Source organism: Petromyzon marinus, chromosome 29 (genome assembly GCF_048934315.1).
Source record: "Petromyzon marinus isolate PM22_M1 ecotype Great Lakes invasive population chromosome 29, UKy_Petmar_22M1.pri1.0, whole genome shotgun sequence".
NCBI classification, from domain to species: Eukaryota; Metazoa; Chordata; class Hyperoartia; order Petromyzontiformes; family Petromyzontidae; genus Petromyzon; species Petromyzon marinus.
In genome coordinates, this window is record NC_133695.1 from 13292363 (window position 1) to 13314732 (window position 22370).

The 22370-nt window shown below is 44.9% G+C and overlaps 1 long non-coding RNA gene across 1 annotated transcript; it reads left to right on the plus strand.

The window, feature by feature from the left end:
• The first annotated feature begins 9763 nt into the window (after window positions 1-9763).
• On the plus strand, window positions 9764-10492 carry LOC142929357 (uncharacterized). Its single transcript, XR_012945652.1, has 2 exons — window positions 9764-9962; window positions 10027-10492. It is a non-coding gene; the product is annotated as an uncharacterized LOC142929357 (long non-coding RNA).
• Window positions 10493-22370: the final 11878 nt, after the last annotated feature.

Here is a 22370-nt window from a genome sequence, read left to right on the forward strand (position 1 = left end):
GACAACCTCTTCACACACACCATGTGACAACCTCCTCAAACACACCATGTGACAACCTCACCCTCACACACACCATGCGACAACCTCCTCAAACACACCATGTGACAACCTCACTCTCACACACACCATGTGACAACCTCCTCACACACACCATGCGACAACCTCCTCAAACACACCATGTGACAACCTGACCCTCACACACACCATGTGACAACCTCCTCACACACACCATGTGACAACCTCACCCTCACACACACCATGTGACAACCTCACATTCACACACACCATGCGACAGCCTCCTCACAATTCTAGATTTAAAGCTTTCGTGACTGCTAGGATCCATACTCTTTGGTTCTATTGGGTAAAGTCACATAGGTCAAAATAAAATAACAAAAAATCACGACGTTTCGGCCACAACACAAGCGCGATCACAAGCTTAAAGGTCGTGATCTAAGCGTGGCTTCTCCCACTCCAGCGCTGTCCTCCAGACAGTCTCGTCCCTTCACCTGATGAAGGCCGCTTGTGTTGTGGCCGAAACGTCGTGATTTTTTGTTATTTTATTTTCACCTACGTGACTTTACCCAATAGAACCAAAGAGTATAAACCTCCTCACACACACCATGTGACAACCTCCTCACACATACCATGTGACAACCTCCTCACACACACCATGTGACAACCTCCTCACACACACCATGTGACAACCTCCTCACACACACCATGTGACAACCTCCTCACCCTCACACACACCATGTGACAACCTCTAAAGACAAAGATCCCCCGTGTAGCCTTAACAGACTGTAGAGGCAAGTGCTGCTAGCGAGCACCTACGGTACACGAGGGGGTGGGTGGCCAGCACCACGCCCGGCCGCCTTTGTCTCCCCAGTGGCGATGTTTACACACCGCACCAGGTACTCATTTGAGTCTGAGTCGACCTAGGGTATGGGACACCTCATCACCCTACACACGATATGACACCTCATCCCCCTACACACGATGGGACACCTCATCCCCCTACACACGATTGGACACCTCATCACCCTACACACGATGGGACACCTCATCCCCCTACACATACGGGCAGAGAGCTATCACTGAAGGCCTACGAAACTGAAGTGCCTCCAAACACGGCGAGTTGAGTTGATGCCAAAGAGCTCCATTCTGGTCTCATCTGACCACAACACTTTCACCCAGTTGTCCTCTGAATCATTCAGATGTTCATTGGCAAACTTCAGACGGGCATGTATATGTGCTATCTTGAGCAGGGGGACCTTGCGGGCGCTGCAGGATTTCAGTCCTTCACGGCGTAGTGTGTTACCAATTGTTTTCTTGGTGACTATGGTCCCAGCTGCCTTGAGATCATTGACAAGATCCTCCCGTGTAGTTCTGGGCTGATTCCTCACCGTTCTCATGATCATTGCCACCCCACGAGGTGAGATCTTGTATGGAGCCCCAGGCCGAGGGAGATTGACAGTTCTTTTGTGTTTCTTCCATTTGCGAATAATCGTATCAACTCTTGTCACCTTCTCACCAAGCTGCTTGGCAATGGTCTTGTAGCCCATTCCAGCCTTGTGTAGGTCTACAATCTTGTCCCTGACCTCCTTCGAGAGCTCTTTGGTCTTGACCATGGTGGAGAGTTTGGAATCTGATTGATTGATTGCTCCTAATCTCAGCTCGTTACCTGTATAAAAGACACTTGGGAGCCAGAAATCTTTCTGAGAGGGGGTCAAATATTTATTTCCCTCATTAAAATGCAAATCAATTTATAACATTTTTGACATGCGTTTTTCTGGATTTTTTTGTTGTTATTCTGTCTCTAACTGTTCAAATAAACCTACCATTAAAATTAGAGACTGATCATTTCTTTGTCAGTAGGCAAACGTACAAAATCAGCAGGGGATCAAATACTTTTTTCCCTCACTGTTTGTATGTATGGTAAAAATGTTAACCAAGATATCTTCTTACTCAAAGAGTATGGATTCCTGCAGTCACGAAAGCTTCAAATCAAGTAGATATCTTCTTGAATAAATATATTCATATAGCAAGGATATGCACAGTCCTGTCAATGTCAATTGTTTTTTTCCCATAAGGTGAGAGAGAAATTAACACCTGAGATGAACTTTTCGAGAGTTTTTTCATTGCAATATTATCAATAACATCTTCAAATGGTGTATTTCGCACAATCGCATTCTCAATAGAGAGTAGTGCAAAGGAGGGCAAGGCGGCGTTGTTGTTTTAGCGAGTGACAGCGGTGGCAGTAGTAATACGGGCAGCAGCAGTAACCAACTTTAGAAAGCTATCACTGAAGGCCTACGAAACTGAAGTGCCTATTGGGCCGACAAGAACCTTCATCCGGCCCTGACTTGAGTATGCAGAAGTGGTCGACCGTGATCATTACCCATCTCGTCACACAAGTTCCGCAAATATTCTTGAATTCAAAGGACGAGCCTTGCTGAAATGTACCGATTTCACACGGATTCCTCCAATGATGTCAAGCAGGCATTTATTTGTAGCTAGCGCCTCCCTGTGGCTGCTACGGTGGATGGAGTTTGCTAATGTTGGCACGCGACTATACTCCTGACCTGTCAAAGCACGAGCCCCGTCTGTGCTAATTCCAACACATTTTGACCAATCAATATTATTCTCTTCTGTGAAATGATGAAAAACTTTTAAAAGCCCCTGCAGTTTGCGCGTGTTGGCACTTGTCAACGATTTTCCAAAGAGGACATCTTCATTCACCTTTCTATTGAAGATTTGTTTTCTTTTCCGCAGACCCCAGATTGGGAACCCTTCAGAGAGACTGAGCATTAAGACCAATAGAGAAACAGATACATTGAGAGCTACAGAGATTGACACAAAGAGATGCATAAAACACAAGACACAGTACGACTGTTGCCATGCAACCCAAACTAAGGACAATATCGTAAACCCATGAACACAGAGATACAAAGTGACTCGGAGAAATAGATTTCAGTTTTCAGTTTCATTTATTAGGTATAACCCCGTGAGTCATGCAGCTCTTGACTCGAGTGAAACCGCAACAAAACAAAAAACATGAACAAGAAACATCTTGAAGTGACTACACGCAACAGAAAAATCCTGGAAAAAACAGCAAAGTCTTCCAGAAAAAAACACCGTATTTCAATGCTGTGTGCAAAAAATCCCAGTGGGATGCAAGTCAAACAATAACAACCATAAGACAATGTAGATTAAAGTTATCAGGTTAACTCTGTACTACAAAAAACAAACATGGCTAAACCAAAACCTTTTCAAAATCACCAAATAAAGCTATAAAAACAATGTAACAGTGATCATAGGAACTGTGATTCAAATTTAACAATAAACGATATACATAACATGTACGACCAAACTTTGCAGCCATAGTTGGCTGCATGAGGCACTCCATAACAGCAGGAGTATCAGTTACAGAATCTAATTTTTTCAATACACCTTTAATGATCAGCACACTATAATCAAAACTCAAGACTATACGTTTCAGCGGTCATCCGGAATGATACATTTGATTTCAGGCCATTCTGAATAGCAGTTGCAGCTAGGGGTGTACAACTCCTCGAGAGCAGTTTTGAGTGAAGCTCTCACAGGTAATGATCCAAGTTGCAGTTTATTGGCGATAGCATTCTAGACCCTGTGGGCATCAATAGAAAAGGCCCTTCCTCCAGTATTTGTACGGCAATAAGGAATGTGAAGCTGGTAAATGAGCGAAGACCTTAGGTCACATTTGTTCTTCGAAACAGTGAGGAGATCCAGCAGGTAGTCTGTTGATTTTTTTTTAGTACATCGTGAATAAATAATATCTGATGCACAAGCCGTCGATCATTAAGAGAAGTTCAGTTTGACCCAATGTAGAGATCGCAGTGGTGGATCCTATATGGGCAGTTCAATGCAAATCTTAAGGCCGAGTGATAAATTGAATCAAGCTTCTTCAGTAAAGTACTGGGGGCTAATTTATATACGATGTCACAGTAATCAAGTAGAGGCAGTACGGTAGCTTTTATCAATTCCAAGCAGAACATAGGGGGGAAGCAGTGCTTGTGTCGATACAGAAAATACATTTTTACTTTTGCGATTGTGGCCATGGAACCCAAAATATGAAACCACACATAGTAAATCACTGTGATCTGTGCTCCTTCAACAAAGGAGGTGGAAGAGCCAAACTACACGAACTCTCTCCTGAATCCCTCTCGTCGTGCCTGGCAGACCTCGGCATTGGCATCTTGCTGCTGCTACCATCATGGGCAGGCATGGAAGGGACTTTTCATGTGGCCTTTATAGAATTGTGATTTAATAAAAAAAATGTTTATAAATATAAAAAAAATCTGTGGCACCATTCGCAAAGGCGCCACGATGGCGAGATGTTAACTACCTCGCCTGGTATACAAGAGGTCATGGGTTCGATCCCGACCCTGACGCCTGCTGTATATTTGGAGTTTGAGTGTCTGTCTCTCTGTGGTAGTGTGGAGTTTTTCCCGGGTCCTCCAGGTTTTCCTCCACATTTAGAATCAACATCACTCGTTTAAGGTATACATTTGCACGTGATAAGCCACTACTTCGTTGAGCTATCATTTGTGATAGCAAGGCCACTTCTGAAAAAGAACTACACAGCTCAGTGGGCCTTACTTGGCATAAAGTAAACGTTATTTAGTAAACACCAAATCGTATAGACCAGAGGCGATAGTTCTGGAGTTGCGTCAACCGCAGAACTCGGCGCTTGAGAGACGCGCGCCGAATCCGGGACGCGCGCCGAATCCGGGACGCAGCTGTCTGAGCGGTGACGTCGCGCTGCGGTGCGGATGCGCCTCAAGTGCGAGATGCTTTTCTGCGAGCAGCACGTCCGGCCTCACCTGGTCAACCCCAAGCTGAACATGGAGGAGCGCAGGTGCCCCAGGCACAAAGAGCAACTGGGCTACTACTGCCAACAGGACGAGTGTCTGGTGCGCACGCTCTGTGCAATCGCGGGCGACCACAAGTCACACGCGACCAGCACCGTGCAGGACGAGCATGCGGAAAGGAAGGTAGTTTTATCGTGAATGTTTTAAGTGATTGTATTTTAAAGCTAATTATAGGTCACGTGCGGTCCTTGAATTATGAATGCGCATACTTACGAACTAGCTTCCATGAAATATACATATTTTTTATATTGAATTAAAACGCGAACTTGCAATTGTAAACTGAACCGTGGAACTATTTTGGTCAGAGAAGCGATCCCCCGCAAGATGTGATGAGTCGGCCTCACGCTACTTTGAGAAGTTTAGCCAGCACTAATTCAATTGTTTGATTTTTTTTATCGATGAGAGAGAGGAAACCCATGCAAGAACAGAGGAAGAACATTCAAACTCCACACAGTTGTGCACTCAGAGTCGGGAATCGAACCCAGACCCTCATGTTTGCGAGGCCACCAGTGTTACCACTGTGCTGCCCACCCCATTCTACATATCCGTAATTTATTTTGCACCAATAGTTGTTGTGTCATTGGAAAACTCGGCATAAAATTACTTACGTTTCAAATATAAGCAGTGACATACATGCAATTTTAGTATTTTAATGTTTACATTTTACCTCCGTGTGTAACATCAGCTTGAATTTTTAAGAATGTAGTTTGGCAAATGTTTGCATTGTTCAATCAATAAATAATAAGGCCTTCACACGCCTTGTTAGTCATAGGGGTTGATTGACCATACTTCACCATGCTGGTCAGGTGGCGTGGGGGCCAGAATTTAACTCAGGCCGCCAGGGTTATGACAGCACACTGAGCATTGCGTAAAGGCGCTGGGAGGGTGTTTAAATTGCATAGTTTAACAGACAGGTAAATTGTATAATATTTTTTTCATGTGCACTGGACACAGCTTCACTGCAAAACGGAGCTTAAATATGTCCTGTTGCTGAATGGAAATACCCATGTCACATGTGTAGTGACGTGGAATGAGTCACTGGAGCGCGTGCACTGGGAGATTGGTAGACAACATAATTAGGGGTTGTTGGATATATCGGCCTTTTCCAAAATTGATATTAATAAGATTATTTGCCGATATATTGTTTTTTTAATTGTGACCGAAATAATAAATGAAAACACGCAATTGCAGCAAACACAGATGGAAATCGTCAAAAGGCCATAAAATATATATATATAAATAATAAACTCCCGGGCCAGAGAAGGGTTATTGGCTATCGGAGAATCGCCAGATTGCCAAGGGACGATTTACCATGACCTGCTGACATAATTTTGACAGTTCACAAACATGCCCAGGGTCAGAGGGCACAGACCAAGCACTGGGCAAGCAAACAGCAGGATTGACGTAACGCAGTGGCCGGGGTCGCCGAGAGTTCGCCCCTTTCGTCAGCCCGCAGACATAGCCAAGCCAACGGCTAAACCATTTTTCCCTTCATTGCTATTAAAGTAACGTTAAAGTTCAAAATCCAACAACAGGAATAAGCTAAAATTATCGATCCTCACGTTCACTCCAATTAAAAACCAGGCCACAAGCTACATCAATGAACCATTACCCATTTATTAATTCAATACGAAATGTTATTTCCATCTTGAATAATTTCTACACAACTTGACCGAAGCGTACGGCAATCAGAATTTTTCCTAAGTCAAAACGAATTCTCTAACCTCAGGACATAAGCAAATAATAATAATGCAGTGTTAACTCAAGCGTTAGAGAGAGAGAGAGAAAAAGACCCCGGCCGCCTTTGTCTTCCCGCAGCGCGGGAGAGCAGAAGTAAACCAGGGCCAAGGAATTATCGCAGGCCACCTACGCTCACGGGAGAGCTAGGATTCAGTAAACAACACTTCCCCCCACCACAGCCAGACAAATGGCATATCCCCGCGCAAGCAGAGAGGGGGCGGGAGCGGGGATCCTTACAACAACGAGCGTGCGTCAGCAAAAACCCAGGCGAGCAATCTTTAAGTTAAAGAAAATTACAATACATAAGTGTCTTATAGAACATTCATGTTAATGTTATTCACCGGAAACTGTATTCCGTTTATATAAACTTGCAAACACCAAGGAATACGAATTTCCAGGATCATGAAACTTACCTCTTAACCCATTATATCGGAAATAAAATGATAAATGATAAGCATACACACGAATGACGAAAATTAATAAAAACTGAGGAAGGGCAAAGATAACGGGGTGAATCACAACCTTGGTGAACATGAAACAAATGATATTTGAGTGATGGTAAACCGAGGGCAATGGAGAGAGAGCCTCCCGGCCGTCTTTGTCTTCCCGCAGCACGTGATAAGAATATGCATACGCTCAAGAGAGCACCTTCCCTTGAAATAAAATCAAACACCACGATGGAAAACTAACATAACAGACCTTGAGTCACATACAGAATCATAACTGTAAGTGGTACGATACCAAACTATGATGGAATAAAATGTTAACTTAAAAACCTTAACCCACCCTTTGTGCGTCGGAAAAGGTCATACAGTGGGGAAACTCGCCCCTCCCTCTCGCACAGGCAGACATAGAGACGCCTTCGAGACGATTTGTAACATGTTTTTTTAATGGTTTATAGAAAGAGGAGGGCAACAGAACCATGCCATAAATGACACACACACTGACACATACGGACACACACACTCCAGACCACGACACACAGCTAAATCACGGAGCTCCGCACTTGTAAGGAGTCAAGGGGAGAGATTTTGGCATAAAAATAGGACGCTCCAGCATTGAATTCAACTCATCAGCCAGCGGACAAGCTCAGCGACCAGCGGACCAGCTCAACTCATCCCTGCAGAAGAAGATCAACCATCAGAAGATCAACCACCACCGACGCAGAAGAAGTCTCTACAGCTCACCAGAATGGCGAGACTCGCTGTTTAGCGACAGGCTACGCGGTGCGAGTCAGCACGATCAAAAGGAGCATCACAACAAATGTGTATCACCAGCGCCAGAGAGGGCAACCAGTGACCATCACGTCAACGACATAACCGTGAGTCAGCCACCATGCCAATGGCGATCACCGAGACAGCTCTCTACGAGCGAGCTGTGAGCGCCATCTACCGACGACCATCGCAACTACAACAACATATCAACTCGTCAACCTACGTCAGCCGAACCCGAATCGACCACTGTGAGAGAAGAATCAACTGATACGTATGACGCACACTGCCCTCCACCACACGACAAACCAGGCATCTGCTTGACGCAAAGAATCAATTCCGAACACTGACTACTCAACACAATCCATATCCCTCACCCGTACACGAGTCAGTAACAAAAGCCTAATCCTCAAAACGTGAAACATCAGTGGCCGTGAAAGCATCGCGACAGATCGGGTGATAACAGTCCGTCGTTCATAAGTACATTAATAATATTTCTTCCTAATTATTTTGTCTTGGGTTGTACTTCTAATCGCATAAATTACCAACAGATCCATCAATACGAATTAATCCTTGACACCTTCACCACGGAGCTACGCTCACGGGGGGGAATAGCGTGTCCAACCAGGTTTCCTTATCAGGCAACTTGGTCCACAATTAATTAAAAGTTGGCCCAAGATAATGATCTCAGGGGAAAGCGCGCACTCCATCGCACACCCTCACTCCAAGCCATTTCTGTAATCCTATAATCTTGCCGATGGATCTATTGATATATTTGTGCCTTTGGGAATAATAACTGTTTTGATTGTCTTTTCGTATGGATATCGCCGTATGATCTTGAAGTATCTTTCGTTCATAATTGCCGCACGTGTTCGTGTTACACTGCATAAGAATTAATTGCTCTGATACCCAAAGTGAAACAACGTGATACGAATTGCCTTGAAGGTTGCTTATGGATCTATAAATGAATGCAGGATGGTGTGGGCAATTTTCAAATATACGAATTTGCATATTATAAAGTTAAGGTTTTTGTTTAGAATAGCATATGCATGTTTTTAACGTCTCTCTCTCTCTCACCAACTGAGCTCGCGTTACGCGGGGGAATGAATCAATGTGCCGTTGTCAAAGTGAAACCACGCAGTCGTTGATGATACTGTATTGATACTGTGTTGAAATTCCAAGATTGAGAGTTGCATCTTCTAGAGTTAAAGTTTAGTTAGAAATAAAATTGATTAACGCAGAAGTGCTGTGTTCTTTCCTGAAATTCATGCATAAGAACTGTATTCTGCGCTGAGATCTGAACTTGGAGACCTGGCTGAACACACTAACACATACTCAGTAAATGTTAAAGCGAGAATAATTGTATTATACCGATCGATAATACGAAGTTAAACAACGAAGCCGAGTTTAATCTGACATGCTTACAGTACCTGCATAACTGCATATGATTAATTGCATTATCCCGATTGATAACCGACCCTCACCAGCTAGACGGGGCCTAATTATCATAACGGCTTGAATTAGCATAACCACACACACTCGCATAAATTAATACAATTATCTCCCGAACTAGCATAATTCATGCACATAAATTAAATCAATTAACGTAATTTCGGATAATTATGTAAATTTCAAATTTCATTTAATTTGTATTATTTTCATCAAATTTTCATAACCTACATATTGTTGTATATGTGGTGTGTGAAAATTTGATGAAAATAAGAAAAATTAAATGAAATTTAAAATTTGCATAATTTATCCAAAATTATGTTAATTTGTATTATTATGCGTATACTTATGCTAATTCATATTAATTTATACGAGTGGTTGTGGTTATGTTAATGATATCCTTTATGATAATCAGGCCCCGCCTCGTTGACGAGGTGGGGTTATCAATCGGGATAATGCAATCAATCGTATGCAGTTATGCTAGTGTCAACTTGGCTTCGTTGTCTAACTTCATATTATCGATCAGTATAATACAATTATTCTCACTTCAACATTTATTGAGTATGGAGTGTGTTTATATTTTAGGTCCCCAGGTTCATATCATTCTCGCTTTAACATTTACTGAGTATGGATTAGTGTGTTTATGTTTTAGGTCCCCAGGTTCATATCATTCTCGATTTAACATGACTGAGTGAATTAGTGTGTTTATATTTTAGGTCCCCGAGTTCATATCTCATCGCAGGATACAGTCCATATGCAAAAATTATAGGAAATAATCACATGGCCACTTCTGCATTAATCAATTGATTTTCTAATTAAACCTTAACTATAATATAGTATGTGAACTCTCAATCTCGGAACTTCAACACGGTATCAATACAGTATCATCAACGACTGTACGATTTCACTTTGGCAACGGAACATGGATCCCGCATAACGCGATTGTTGTTAGTGAGAGAGAGTCGTTAAAACATGCGTGCAAGCTATTCTAAACAAAAACCTTAACTTTAAAATATAAGATTATACTTGAATTGTTCACGCAGTACCGCACTCCTTATTGATCATATGCAACCCTTATCACGTTGTTAGCATATTGGGTCACGGAACAGTTGAGTATTCTGTAGAGTACGCGAGTACGTGTGGCGATTATGAACGAAAGGTACTTTAAAGATTATACGGCGATATTAAAAAAAACAATCAAAAACAGTTATTCTCAAAGGCACAAATCTCAACAGATCCATCGGCAGATTATCTGACTATAGAATGGCTTGGAGTAAGGGCATGCGATGGTGTGCTCTTTTTCCCCGAAGATCTTTATCTTATACCAAGTTTTAATTAATTGTGGACCAGATCGCCTGATAAGGATCTGGTGGGACACACCATTCCTCACGTGAGCGTGGCTCTGCGGAAAGTGTCAAGAATCAATTCGTATTGATGGATCTGTTGGGAATTTATGCGATTAAGAGTACAGCCCACTAAATATTAAGGAGGAAATGATTATACTTTTAAAACGACGAACTATTATCACCCGATCTGTAGCGATGCCTTCAGGTTTAGATGCTTCTCGTTTTGGGATTGTCCTTGTTCCTGATATAAATTGTTTTGAATAGTCAGTGTTCGGAGTTGATTCTTTACGTCAAACAGACGCCTGGTTGTCGTGTGGTGAGGGGGCGGTGCGCGTCATACGTATCAGTCGATTCTCCTCTCCGATGATTGATTCGGTTCGGGGACGTAGGTTGAGCAGTTGACACGCTGTTGCAGTTGCGGAGCTCGGTCGGTAGATGGCGCCCACGGCTGGCTCGCAGCATGCACGGTGGTGTCGTCCGGCCCCGTCACTAAATAGCGACCATCGCTATTTAGAGATCAACCGCTGCCAACGGCGGCGGTTGATCTACTGCAGGGACGCGTTGAGCTGGCAAGCGGGTCTTTGCTGATGAGCGGTCGGCAAGCTGATGAGCCGAGGTGAGCTGAGGTGATGAGCTCCTTGCTGGTGAGCTAAGGTGCTGAGAAGCTCCGTTGAGGAGCTCCGTTGATGAGTTCCCCCGAACTCAGCTGAGTTCCGGACGAACTGAGTCCCGGTGGGCCTGCTCCGGTGAGCCGACTGAACTCAGCCGAGTTCCTGACGAACTGAGCCCCGATGGGCCGGCTCCGGTCAGCCGATCGAACTGAGGTTTCAATGCTGTAGCGTTCTCTTTTATGCTAAAAATCCCTTCACTTGGATCTTCTCATAAGGCGGGGTTTCTTTCGATTTTGCTGTGTCATGATCTGTCCGTATGTGTGTGTCCTTGTGTGCATCACCCACGGCATATTCCGCTGTCCTCCTCCTTCCATAAACCATCAAAAAGTAAAACAACCAGATGATACAAATTGTCTCAAAGGAGGCGTCTCTCTGTCTGCCTCTCTGTCTGCCGGTGCGAGAGGGAGGGCAAGCTTTCCTCCCCGCATGTCATGTCCCCGACACACAAGGGAATGGTTAAATTTTTAAGTTAACATTTTCATTTCACCACATTTCCACAGTTATGATTCTGTATGTAACCCAAGGTCTGTTTCAGCTTTCCGTTGTGGTTTTTGACTTTATGTCAAGGGAAGGTGCTCCCTTAAGCGTAAGCATATTCTTATCATGTACTGCAGGGAGACAAAGGCGGCCGGGAAACCCTCTTTTTCCCTGGCCCCCGGTTTAACATCACTCAAGCTTCACTTAGTGTTACGTAAGCGGGATATAGTTTACGGTGAATAGCGTTAACACTAATGTTATGTATGAAATTATGTACTGTGAATTTTTTTTAACCTAACTTTGCCTGGGTGTCTTGCTGACACGCTGGCATTCCAAGTATCTCTTCCTCCTGCCCTTATTCCTGCTCGCGCGGGGTCCGCCACCCTTCGCCCTCACTCTCTCTACTCGCCCGTTGTGGCCGCTGTCTCGCTGACGCCGCCAATTCAAGGCCTCATTAATTTCCGTCACTCTGTGTAGGTGAGGGAGTATTAGTTATCGCCATTTTCAGCCTTGTTGAGTGCAGGTGGCAGCGACAATGAGTTGTTTGATTCATGCCACTCTTATTCTTATCTTTAGCGTCCCGATGTCAGCTTCACAAGCTTGCATTCATTTGCCTCCCTCTCCACGCCCTTGGGTTTTCCAGTTTAGCTTACGTTTGCAGTTTTGCTGTGCTCTTGTTTTTTCCCTCTTTAATCTTATTTTAACTCTGCTTATTATTCGCTTATGGCTGGAGGTTAGATAATTCCTTTTGACTTAGGAAAATTCTGATTGTCATATGCTTCGGGTAAAGTTGTATAGAAATTATTAAAATATGCAAATAACATTTCATATTGAATTAATAGATGGGTGATGGTTCCTGATGTAGCTTGTGGCCTGGTTTAATTGGAGTGGGTGTGAAGATTGACCATGTTATCCCACTTCTGTCGTTGAATCCCGAACTTTAACGTTACTTTAATAGTACCACAGGATAAATGGATGAGCTTTTTTTTACTTAACTATGTCTAGGCTAACGCAAACTCTTGGTGATCCTAGGCTCCTTTGCGTTTACGTCAGTCTCCTGCAATTCGCTGTGCTCTGGTTTGTCTGCTCCCTCTGACCCTGGGAGTTTGTGAACTGTCACCAGTAGGTCATGGCAAATGGCTTTTCATGACCTCCACATGCCATGCTGAGGCCTGGGTTGGTGTTTTTATTCATTATAAAAAAACACAATAGAAATATGTATCTATATGTATTGGAAAATCACTTGTCAATATTAAGATGGAAAAAGGGGGCATATATACAACATTATACAACAGTTGCACCTGTGGGCAAGGCATGGAGCCATCTGGGGGATCCAGAGGGGTGCGGGGCTGAGGGCAGAGCCTGGCCACACTGTTCAGGATGTAAGGCGAGCTCCGACTCAGTCGGCACGGCTGCGATCTGGAATGGAACTCGTCGTGCCGTCGTCATTGTGATCTTCACCCTCTTCAAGCTGTGGGTCTGGCAGCATGTTGGCTGTCCCGACTCGGTGTGTGGTTATCCCCTAAGGCTGTGAAAGCAGGAATAAAAGAGAAAGTACCTCCTACTAGTGTCTGTGAAATAGCACACTACACATGTGTAACGTCAGTCTTCCAACTCAACGACTTTCTCCCGGATGGACTACCCACATCTCCTTTCCTATAAACCTCCATACGATGCCTCTGACAGACGTCTCACCTGCACCTGTTGGGTCAGTCAGTCTGGAATTAAATTTAACCCATTGAGACACGAAACAGCATTGAATCTTTTGCAAGGGTGACCTGGATTACATCAAGACGTTTTAGCTGCACAATAATTTTAAGAACATTTGAAATTTAACTCATCTCGATGAGCACAACAATAATGTAATATGAATGTGAATAAGGCTAAGGAAGCAGGTGTATTGCACACATGACTGATAATGGGTATTGCAAATATTTGAAGATACAACACAAACAAGTCCACATCATCACCTCACCCCCCAATTCCCTATTTCAAAAGAAGTTCGACATACATCTCTCCACTGGCTTCAGTACAATCCTGAAACGGCTCCAAAACCGCATTCATAACCTTCATGACTCCCTGTAGACTCTCCCCCACCCTACTTTCGCTGCTTCCCGTCACATGCTCCCTGCTTCAGCAAGCAAGCCCTCCTGTCAAAGCCCCCAGTTCAACCTCCCCTCAATGGGAGGCCACTGCTCTACTGCTATTGCTGCCCCTGTGGTCTGGAATCCCTTCCCTGGCTTCTGTAATTCCGATTATACCTCCCTCCCTCTATTCTAATTTAGGCTCAAGACTCTTCTGCCTATGAATGAAGTGTGCTATTTGCACTTCTCTACCATTATCTCATTTCCCACTGTCATGTAAATATTTTACTGGCCACTCCATCCCCTCAACAAAAATATCCTACAAATTATGTCCACTCCTGGTCCCCTATTTTTACAGCATCTTGAGATGTGGTCACATTTAAATTATACATTTTGTGGGTTTACTCTCCAACACACCGGTGTGCTGAACTAGTATCGAATTGTTATGTTTTGTTTAAGTGTCGGGTGGTGGTGGGTTTAACGACACATTTTTACACAATCTAACCCAAAACACCTCTTATGGACACATTTAGATATTGCATAAATCATTATTGCATTGTGTCCAATATGAACCTAACATTGTACTTCATTGTTTTTACCAATTTGCATCAGGAACTGATTTAAAAATAAACCAGTACAAACCAAGACAAGTTGGAGGAGGCTGTGTATTACATCCGTGATCTCGAAGCCATACAAGTGAATGTGGAGGTAAACCTCGGTCGTGACTATGGGAAGTGGGACGTACGGTCAGTGGGTGAACCATCGCATGAGAATAATATGGTTCAGTTGTGTTTACCGATTCCAGCTACAATGGACCATGGTGGAGAACCAACACCAACAATGTAGTAACACAAATATATCACATGTCAAAAAAAGGTCATCAAAGGTCCAGCTTATTCTTTTCAAAATATATAAATGCTGGTTGGAAAATTCCCCATCATGTCACAGGGGAGCTTGTTCCAGTCATTGGCTGCACGATGTATTAAGGGTTATTTCCCTGAACCACAATCGACGATGTTACATAATGCACACACATAGTTTCCAGATTCGGAGTGTGCACATATGTGAATATTACTTACAGCCCTGATCCAAAACATTAATAACACTGGCACAGGCAGATCTAAAATCTTCCCAAGTTGGGGGCAGAGCAATCCTAACATATTTAGGGCCCCCCAATATCACCCCCCAATCTGGATTCACCCCTCCACAGTGGTGTCCTGTGGTGGTGGGCGCGGAGAGGAGTAGGCGGTAGGTGTGGTAAGACGGATAGTGTTTGGTGCGGTCACACTTCGCCCCTGGAGCCTGAAGCTGCAAGTTGCGTTGGGGAATCTGAGTGGCAGCCAGCCAATACAAGCGGCTCCAGAGCTAAAGAGGCAGCGGTGCTCTGGCTGGTGTCCAGTCGGTCCGTGTGGTGCGCACAGCTGCAATTTTAAACTGGAGCAAAGAGCTGGGCTTCATTTTGGACATTCGCAGTATCCCACGATTAAATTGATAATGCATTCACCTGTGACATTCAAAGGCCACAGAAGTGTTCGTACTGTTATGCTAATGTTAAATTACGGTTTTCTTTCATACCAAGGACACAAAAATGTTAATTTGGCATACGTAACTTAAAATATGTAGTACCTGCAAAGAACACTGATTGGCAATTATTGAAGCTGTTCCGAGCAAGATTGCTATCTCTAATATCACACATTGTTATTGCCATTGAGGTTATTTCACGTTGAATTCTGGTGCTGTCGACAGATAATTTTTCGACCAAATGATGCATGATCTGATTTGTAATTACCATAATTATCACCTGCATTGCAGCAGAGCACAGGTATGGTACAAGCTCTGCTGTGTGAGCGATATTCATTAACGCCTAACAAATCCGAATTTACATTCCGGTTTACAGACGGTGTTGCTGTATTTAAGGAACACGAACCATGATTGTGCCTGTCAAATCCTCTCCAATTTTTTGTATATTGAAAAAAAATATCTGGTGCACATACAACATATATAAAAATGGAACCTGCGTGTTCTGAAGCCAAGACTTTATGGTGTATCAGGAAATTAAACCCTTTGGTATGTGCTTGTTGGAGGCTGCCAGGTTTCTGGTTTAGTGTCCTTTAAAAAATCCCCACAGGGCCACGTTTCTAAAGGAATTGCTAAAATAATACTACAGTATATTGCTTAACAAAAACAACAAAGGCTTTGCTTGGCAATTTCGAACAACCGTGAGCTCATGCAAAATGAGTTTGCACAATTATATGTTCTTTGTGCTGCGTTAATGAAATTAACTTTCGATTTAAAGCTTTCGTGACTGCAAGGATTCATCTTCTTTGGTTCTTTCGGTAAAGTCACGTAGAATGAGAATAAAATAATAAATTGATAAAATAAAATAACACAATAATATTCTCATGACGTTTCGGCCACAACACAAGCGGCCTTCATCAGGTGAAGGGACGAGACTGTCTGGAGGACAGCGCTGGAGTGAAAAAGCCACGCTCAGATCGCGACCTTTAAGCTGTGTGAGAAGAAACAAAGCGCCTTGACAAAGGAATTAGCATAGAATTTAGCATTGAAATGGCTGAGTGATTAGCTTGTGACTGGTCACAGAAATGGCTATGTTAAAATTAAAGCATACACATCCGCAGAGGCACCCATTGACAAAGGAATTAGCATAGAATTTAGCATTGAAATAGCTAAGTTAAAGCATACACATCCGCAGAGGCACCCCTTGACAAAGGAATTAGCATAGAATTTAGCATTGAAATAGCTGAGTGATTAGCTTGTAACTGGTCACAGAAATAGCTATGTTAAAGTCAGAGCATACACATTCACAGAGGCACCTAGTACAAATCAAACAGGATAATTTAGCATTGAAATAACTGAGTGATTAGCTTGTGACTGGTCACAGAAATGGCTATGTTGAAGTCAAGGCCTACACATCTGAGCTATTCACAGTAACTGGGTATACACTACAATATATAATGAATACTATATAGTGAACCAATAAAAGTTATTTCAATGCTAAACTCTCCTGTTTGATTTGTACTAGGTGCCTCTGTGAATGTGTATGCTCTGACTTTAACATAGCTATTTCTGTGACCAGTTACAAGCTAATCACTCAGCTATTTCAATGCTAAATTCTATGCTAATTCCTTTGTCAAGGGGTGCCTCTGCGGATGTGTATGCTTTAACTTAGCTATTTCAATGCTAAATTCTATGCTGATTCCTTTGTCAAGGGGTGCCTCTGCGGATGCGTATGCTTTAACTTTAACATAGCCATTTCTGTGACCAGTCACAAGCTAATCACTCAGCCATTTCAGTGCTAAATTCTATGCTAATTCCTTTGTCAAGGTGCTTTGTTTCTTCTCACACAGCTTAAAGGTCGCGATCTGAGCGTGGCTTTTTCACTCCAGCGCTGTCCTCCTGACAGTCTCGTCCCTTCACCTGATGAAGGCCGCTTGTGTTGTAGCCGAAACGTCGTGAGAATATTATTGTGTTATTTTATTTTATCAATTTATTATTTTATTCTCATTCTACGTGACTTTACCGAAAGAACCAAGGAAATGAACTTTGTTGATTCTGCAGTGAAAAAAAATAGTGTACTCGGTACGTACAGTGAGGGAAAAAAGTATTTGATCCCCTGCTGATTTTGTACGTTTGCCCACTGACAAAGAAATGATCAGTCTATAATTTGAATGGTAGGTTTATTTGAACAGTGAGAGACAGAATAACAACAACAAAATCCAGAAAAACACATGTCAAAAATGTTATAAATTGATTGGCATTTTAATGAGGGAAATAAGTATTTGACCCCCTCTCAATCAGAAAGATTTCTGGCTCCCAGGTGTCTTTTATACAGGTAACGAGCTGAGATTAGGAGCATACTCTTAAAGGGAGTGCTCCTAATCTCAGCTTGTTACCTGTATAAAAGACACCTGTCCACAGAAGCAATCAATCAATCAGATTCCAAACTCTCCACCATGGCCAAGACCAAAGAGCTCTCCAAGGATGTCAGGGACAAGATTGTAGACCTACACAAGGCTGGAATGGGCTACAAGACCATTTCCAACCAGCTTGGTGAGAAGGTGACAACAGTTGGTGCGATTATTCGCAAAAGGAAGAAACACAAAAGAACTGTCAATCTCCCTCGGCCTGGGGCTCCATGCAAGATCTCACCTTGTAGAGTTGCAATGATCATGAGAACGGTGAGGAATCAGCCCAGAACTACACGGGAGGATCTTGTCAATGATCTCAAGGCAGCTGGGACCATAGTCACCAAGAAAACAATTGGTAACACACTACGCCGTGAAGGACTGAAATCCTGCAGCACCCGCAAGGTCCCACTGCTCAAGAAAGCACATACACATGCCCGTCTGAAGTTTGCCAATGAACATCTGAATGATTCAGAGGACAACTGGGTGAAAGTGTTGTGGTCAGATGAGACCAAAATGGAGCTCTTTGGCATCAACTCAACTGGCCGTGTTTGGAGGAGGAGGAATGCTGCCTATGACCCCAAGAACACCATCCCCACCGTCAAACATGGAGGTGGAAACAATATGCTTTGGGGGTGTTTTTCTGCTAAGGGGACAGGACAACTTCTCCGCATCAAAGGGACGATGGACGGGGCCATGTACCGTCAAATCTTGGGTGAGAACCTCCTTTCCTCAGCCAGGGCATTGAAAATGGGTCGTGGATGGGTATTCCAGCATGACAATGACCCAAAAACACACGGCCAAGGCAACAAAGGAGTGGCTCAAGAAGAAGCACATTAAGGTCCTGGAGTGGCCTAGCCAGTCTCCAGACCTTAATCCCATAGAAAATCTGTGGAGGCAGCTGAAGGTTCGAGTTGCCAAACGTCAGCCTCAAAACCTCAATGACTTGGAGAAGATCTGCAAAGAGGAGTGGGACAAAATTCCTCCTGAGATGTGTGCAAACCTGGTGGCCAACTGCAAGAAACGTCTGACCTCTGTGATTGCCAACAAGTGGTTTGCCACAAGTACTAAGTCATGTTTGCAGCGGGGTCAAATACTTATTTCCCTCACTGTATATGCAAATGTGTGCAGTGGACATGCAATGCATCTTTCAAAGAGCATTTAAAGTTTGTTTCAATGCCCAATTGCACGTTTGCCTCAAACAAACCTCTGATTTGCGTGGTTGGCTACGCACGGTGCGAAAGATGTAAACCTTGCCTTGCAGGCAAAATTAATTACTAAAAGTTAGATGTCAGTTAAATGCAAACTTTAAAGCTTCTTTCACTTTTTATCCCTTCTGTCTTTCCTCCCCATTGATTTACCAACATTAATTCATATCACATCCGCCTGGGGTATGAGCTAGATTTGAGCCGAAACCACCCTTGTGAGTGTCACCGTGTCTCTCTCTGTAAGAGGTAGCGTATGCGTTGGCTGTTTGCCTCCTTCAGCAACTGTACATGTAAATGGCTGTGGTTTTGGCTGCACTGCGCAAAGACCTTGCCATCCATTCGGAGACGCATAGAGGATTTGGCATAATTATATTGTTTAATGTTGTGTACAGGTTTTTTTTTATCAAAATCGTGCACCTGCTCTATGTGGGTAGGCCATTACATTTTAGAACGAGTCAGTTTCTACCACAATTAGTGTCTCGCACTAATGTAAGTCGTCGTATGTTACGCAACTTACTCTGGGTTGGAAATACCAATTTGGTGAGGTGGTGGTTAGAATGCACGTCCCGACAAGGACTCAGTTGAGAGTTCGGTCTTTTTAACACGTAGTAGGCTTCCGCGACCAATATTAACCATAAGAGGTTTTTCTTTTGGGTTAGATAGCATGGATTGTAATTGTTGTGGGTTTACTCTCTAACACACAGGTGTGCTGAACTATTTGGCATGTTTTATTTACATGACAAACCTTACTAATTGGCTGTGTCAGGTGAAGGCGGGTTTAATAAACACTTTTACGCGATATAACTGTAGAGACTTTAATAGCGTCTCTACGGCAGACAAGCCGACTACAATCACAGCTGGTGAATAAGGGATTACGTACCTTTCAACGGGGCCGACGGTGACGTGGTGGGGTAGCAGGCCCAGTAGAGGAGGGTCCTGTCCCAGAGGGAAAGAGGGGACGTGCCGATACGGAGCAGTAAAGGGGGGCCCGGAAATGGGGGCCTGGAAAGATATGTAACACTGGCTCCGGTTCCGTCGTGAGAGACCGAGGACGGGTGGTGGCGGAGCGAGGTGACGCTCGAGAGGATAAGGGGGTCGGAGGCAGAGGGATCGGTAGTTGTCAGGAGTAAGAGCTGATGGTGCGGTGTGGCTTCACGTCGGGAGACCGAGTTAAGTGGAGGCCCCTTAGGATAGTGTAATTCCGAGTATGTTTAACTTGTAGCCCTGTTAAGTTGTTAATAAATCGTGGTGCCTCCAACCTGCTGTGTGTATGCCTTGTGAAATACACACTACATCTGGTGCCAGAAGTGAAAATACTGTATAACTAGGTGATAGCGTAGGCTTATATATGTACACGAGGAGAAGACAACCTACCAGGGCTTCCTCGGAAGAAGATGAAGAGGGGGTGATACCCCAGACAGCCCCGGGAACGGCGGGCCCGGAGACGGACCGCGAGGGAAGACTCCGCTGCTGCTACATCCCACGCGCGGGAAACGCGGGAAGCACAGGAAGCGCAGCCTGAGCAAGTGGCCGCCATTTTGAGCAGTGCGCGGGATGGGGTTCCCACCATCGGGGGCGTCCCGCCAAAATTGCAATCGGAGGGGCCTGCTTTCAGGAGGCGCCTTCCCTTCATAATATAATTCGTCGATGCGGGGGGAGACTGGGTGGCCTACAGCCCCCACTTCACTGCTACATGCGACCTTGTGGGATGGACTGAGGGGGAAGCACTACGAGCTCTCCCAACTGTCTTGGACGACACCGCCTTGGCAGCGTTCTACTCTATTCCGTCTGAGGATCGGGTGACGTTGCCATCTAACATGCGTCATAGGTTTGCTGCGCGGAGAAGAGAGGAGGCCGAAACGCCTCTTGTATTCCGAAGTGTGCTCATCTCATTGGCCCAGGCTGTGTACCCGAGGATGGACAAGGACGGCCTTGATGCTCTGATCCTGGATCGCATGCTCGGCCTGGCCCTGGACCTTGAGGTTGTCCTGCCAGCCTACGACGACGATGACTTGATGTCGCTGAAAGTCGCGAGGTACATTCAGGCCCACCTCAATACCAAGCGCCGCTCAAAAGTGATGCGTGCGCCGGTCCTGCGGAAGATGCAGCAGCTTCTGTGGGGGACGAGTCCTCTCAGGCCTTCGTGTCGCTCAACAACAATGGGTGGAGGAAGACTGAGATGGGACGGAGGTACGATCGGGTTCGACGGACGGGGGCCTCCTCAAGCCCTGGATCATCCCCGGTCGTTTGTTTCAAGTGCGGCCTTCCGGGCCATATCTCCAAGGGGTGCCGGACCGACCGGGGGAGGACCTCCAGGACGCCGTCATCTTTCGGCCGACCCTCTTCCTCTCTGCAGGGCCCCCAGATGAGTCGTGCTGCAACACACACCCAGCCCTCGCACTCATCTCATTCACCTGGTTCGTGCGTTAGCCTTGATTCGCGTGTGAGATTGTCCGCTCGGGTTACGGGGCGGGTTGTTCGGGAATTGGCGGCCGACGGATGGCCACGGCGACCTGGGCAGTGGTCGGCGTTGAGCCAACGCATCGTGGCCGCAGCCACGGCATCTTCGACCGTACAGGGGATAGAGGTGCGGATGCTAATTGACACGGGAGCATCCGCTACCATCATATCGGAAATGATTTTTGACTGCTTACCTGCTAAATCGTCCACCCTCCGTCTGGTTGATGTTCCGTGCTTTGCGGTATATGGGGGTTCTTTGGGCATTATCGGGCAAATGTCAGCGACTGTGGCTATTGGAGATATTCAAATTACCGGCCCGGTATTGGTTTAGAAGTCGTTGGCCGTTCCTTGCCTGCTCGGTACGGATTTCCTAGGAAAAATGCCCCTCAAGATCCTCATTGACCAGGGGTGCCTGGAATTGCCGTCTGGTCGGCGAATGGCCTTTTTGCCATCCCCCACTCGACTGTGTAACGTAAACGCCGTAATCCCAGCACTCGCGCGGGAAACGATTACAATTCCCCCTGGGGTGCAAATGCTTGTGCCCTTGCGCCTCAGCAGGCAACTTGATGGGGAAGCTACCAAGGGGGGTGTTCTCCTAACACCATCCAACAAAATGAGCCGTGGCCTTGCGTTGGTGGAAGCCCAAAATATCGTCAGTAATGACCAGCAGCCCTTCATTCAAATTTTAAAAGCTGGTCTGGGGCCCACTGTCATTCAGGCGGGCATGGTCCTGGCTCACGCGTCGCCAGCAGATAGCGATGTGGTAGTGGCGGACCGCGTCAAGATGGTAGCAGCTGTAGAGCGGGGAGAGTTGCGACGATGCATGGGTGGATGCGCTCTGTGCTGAAAGCCCTGACTTGTCGGAGTTGCAGAGGTCCGAATTGCGTT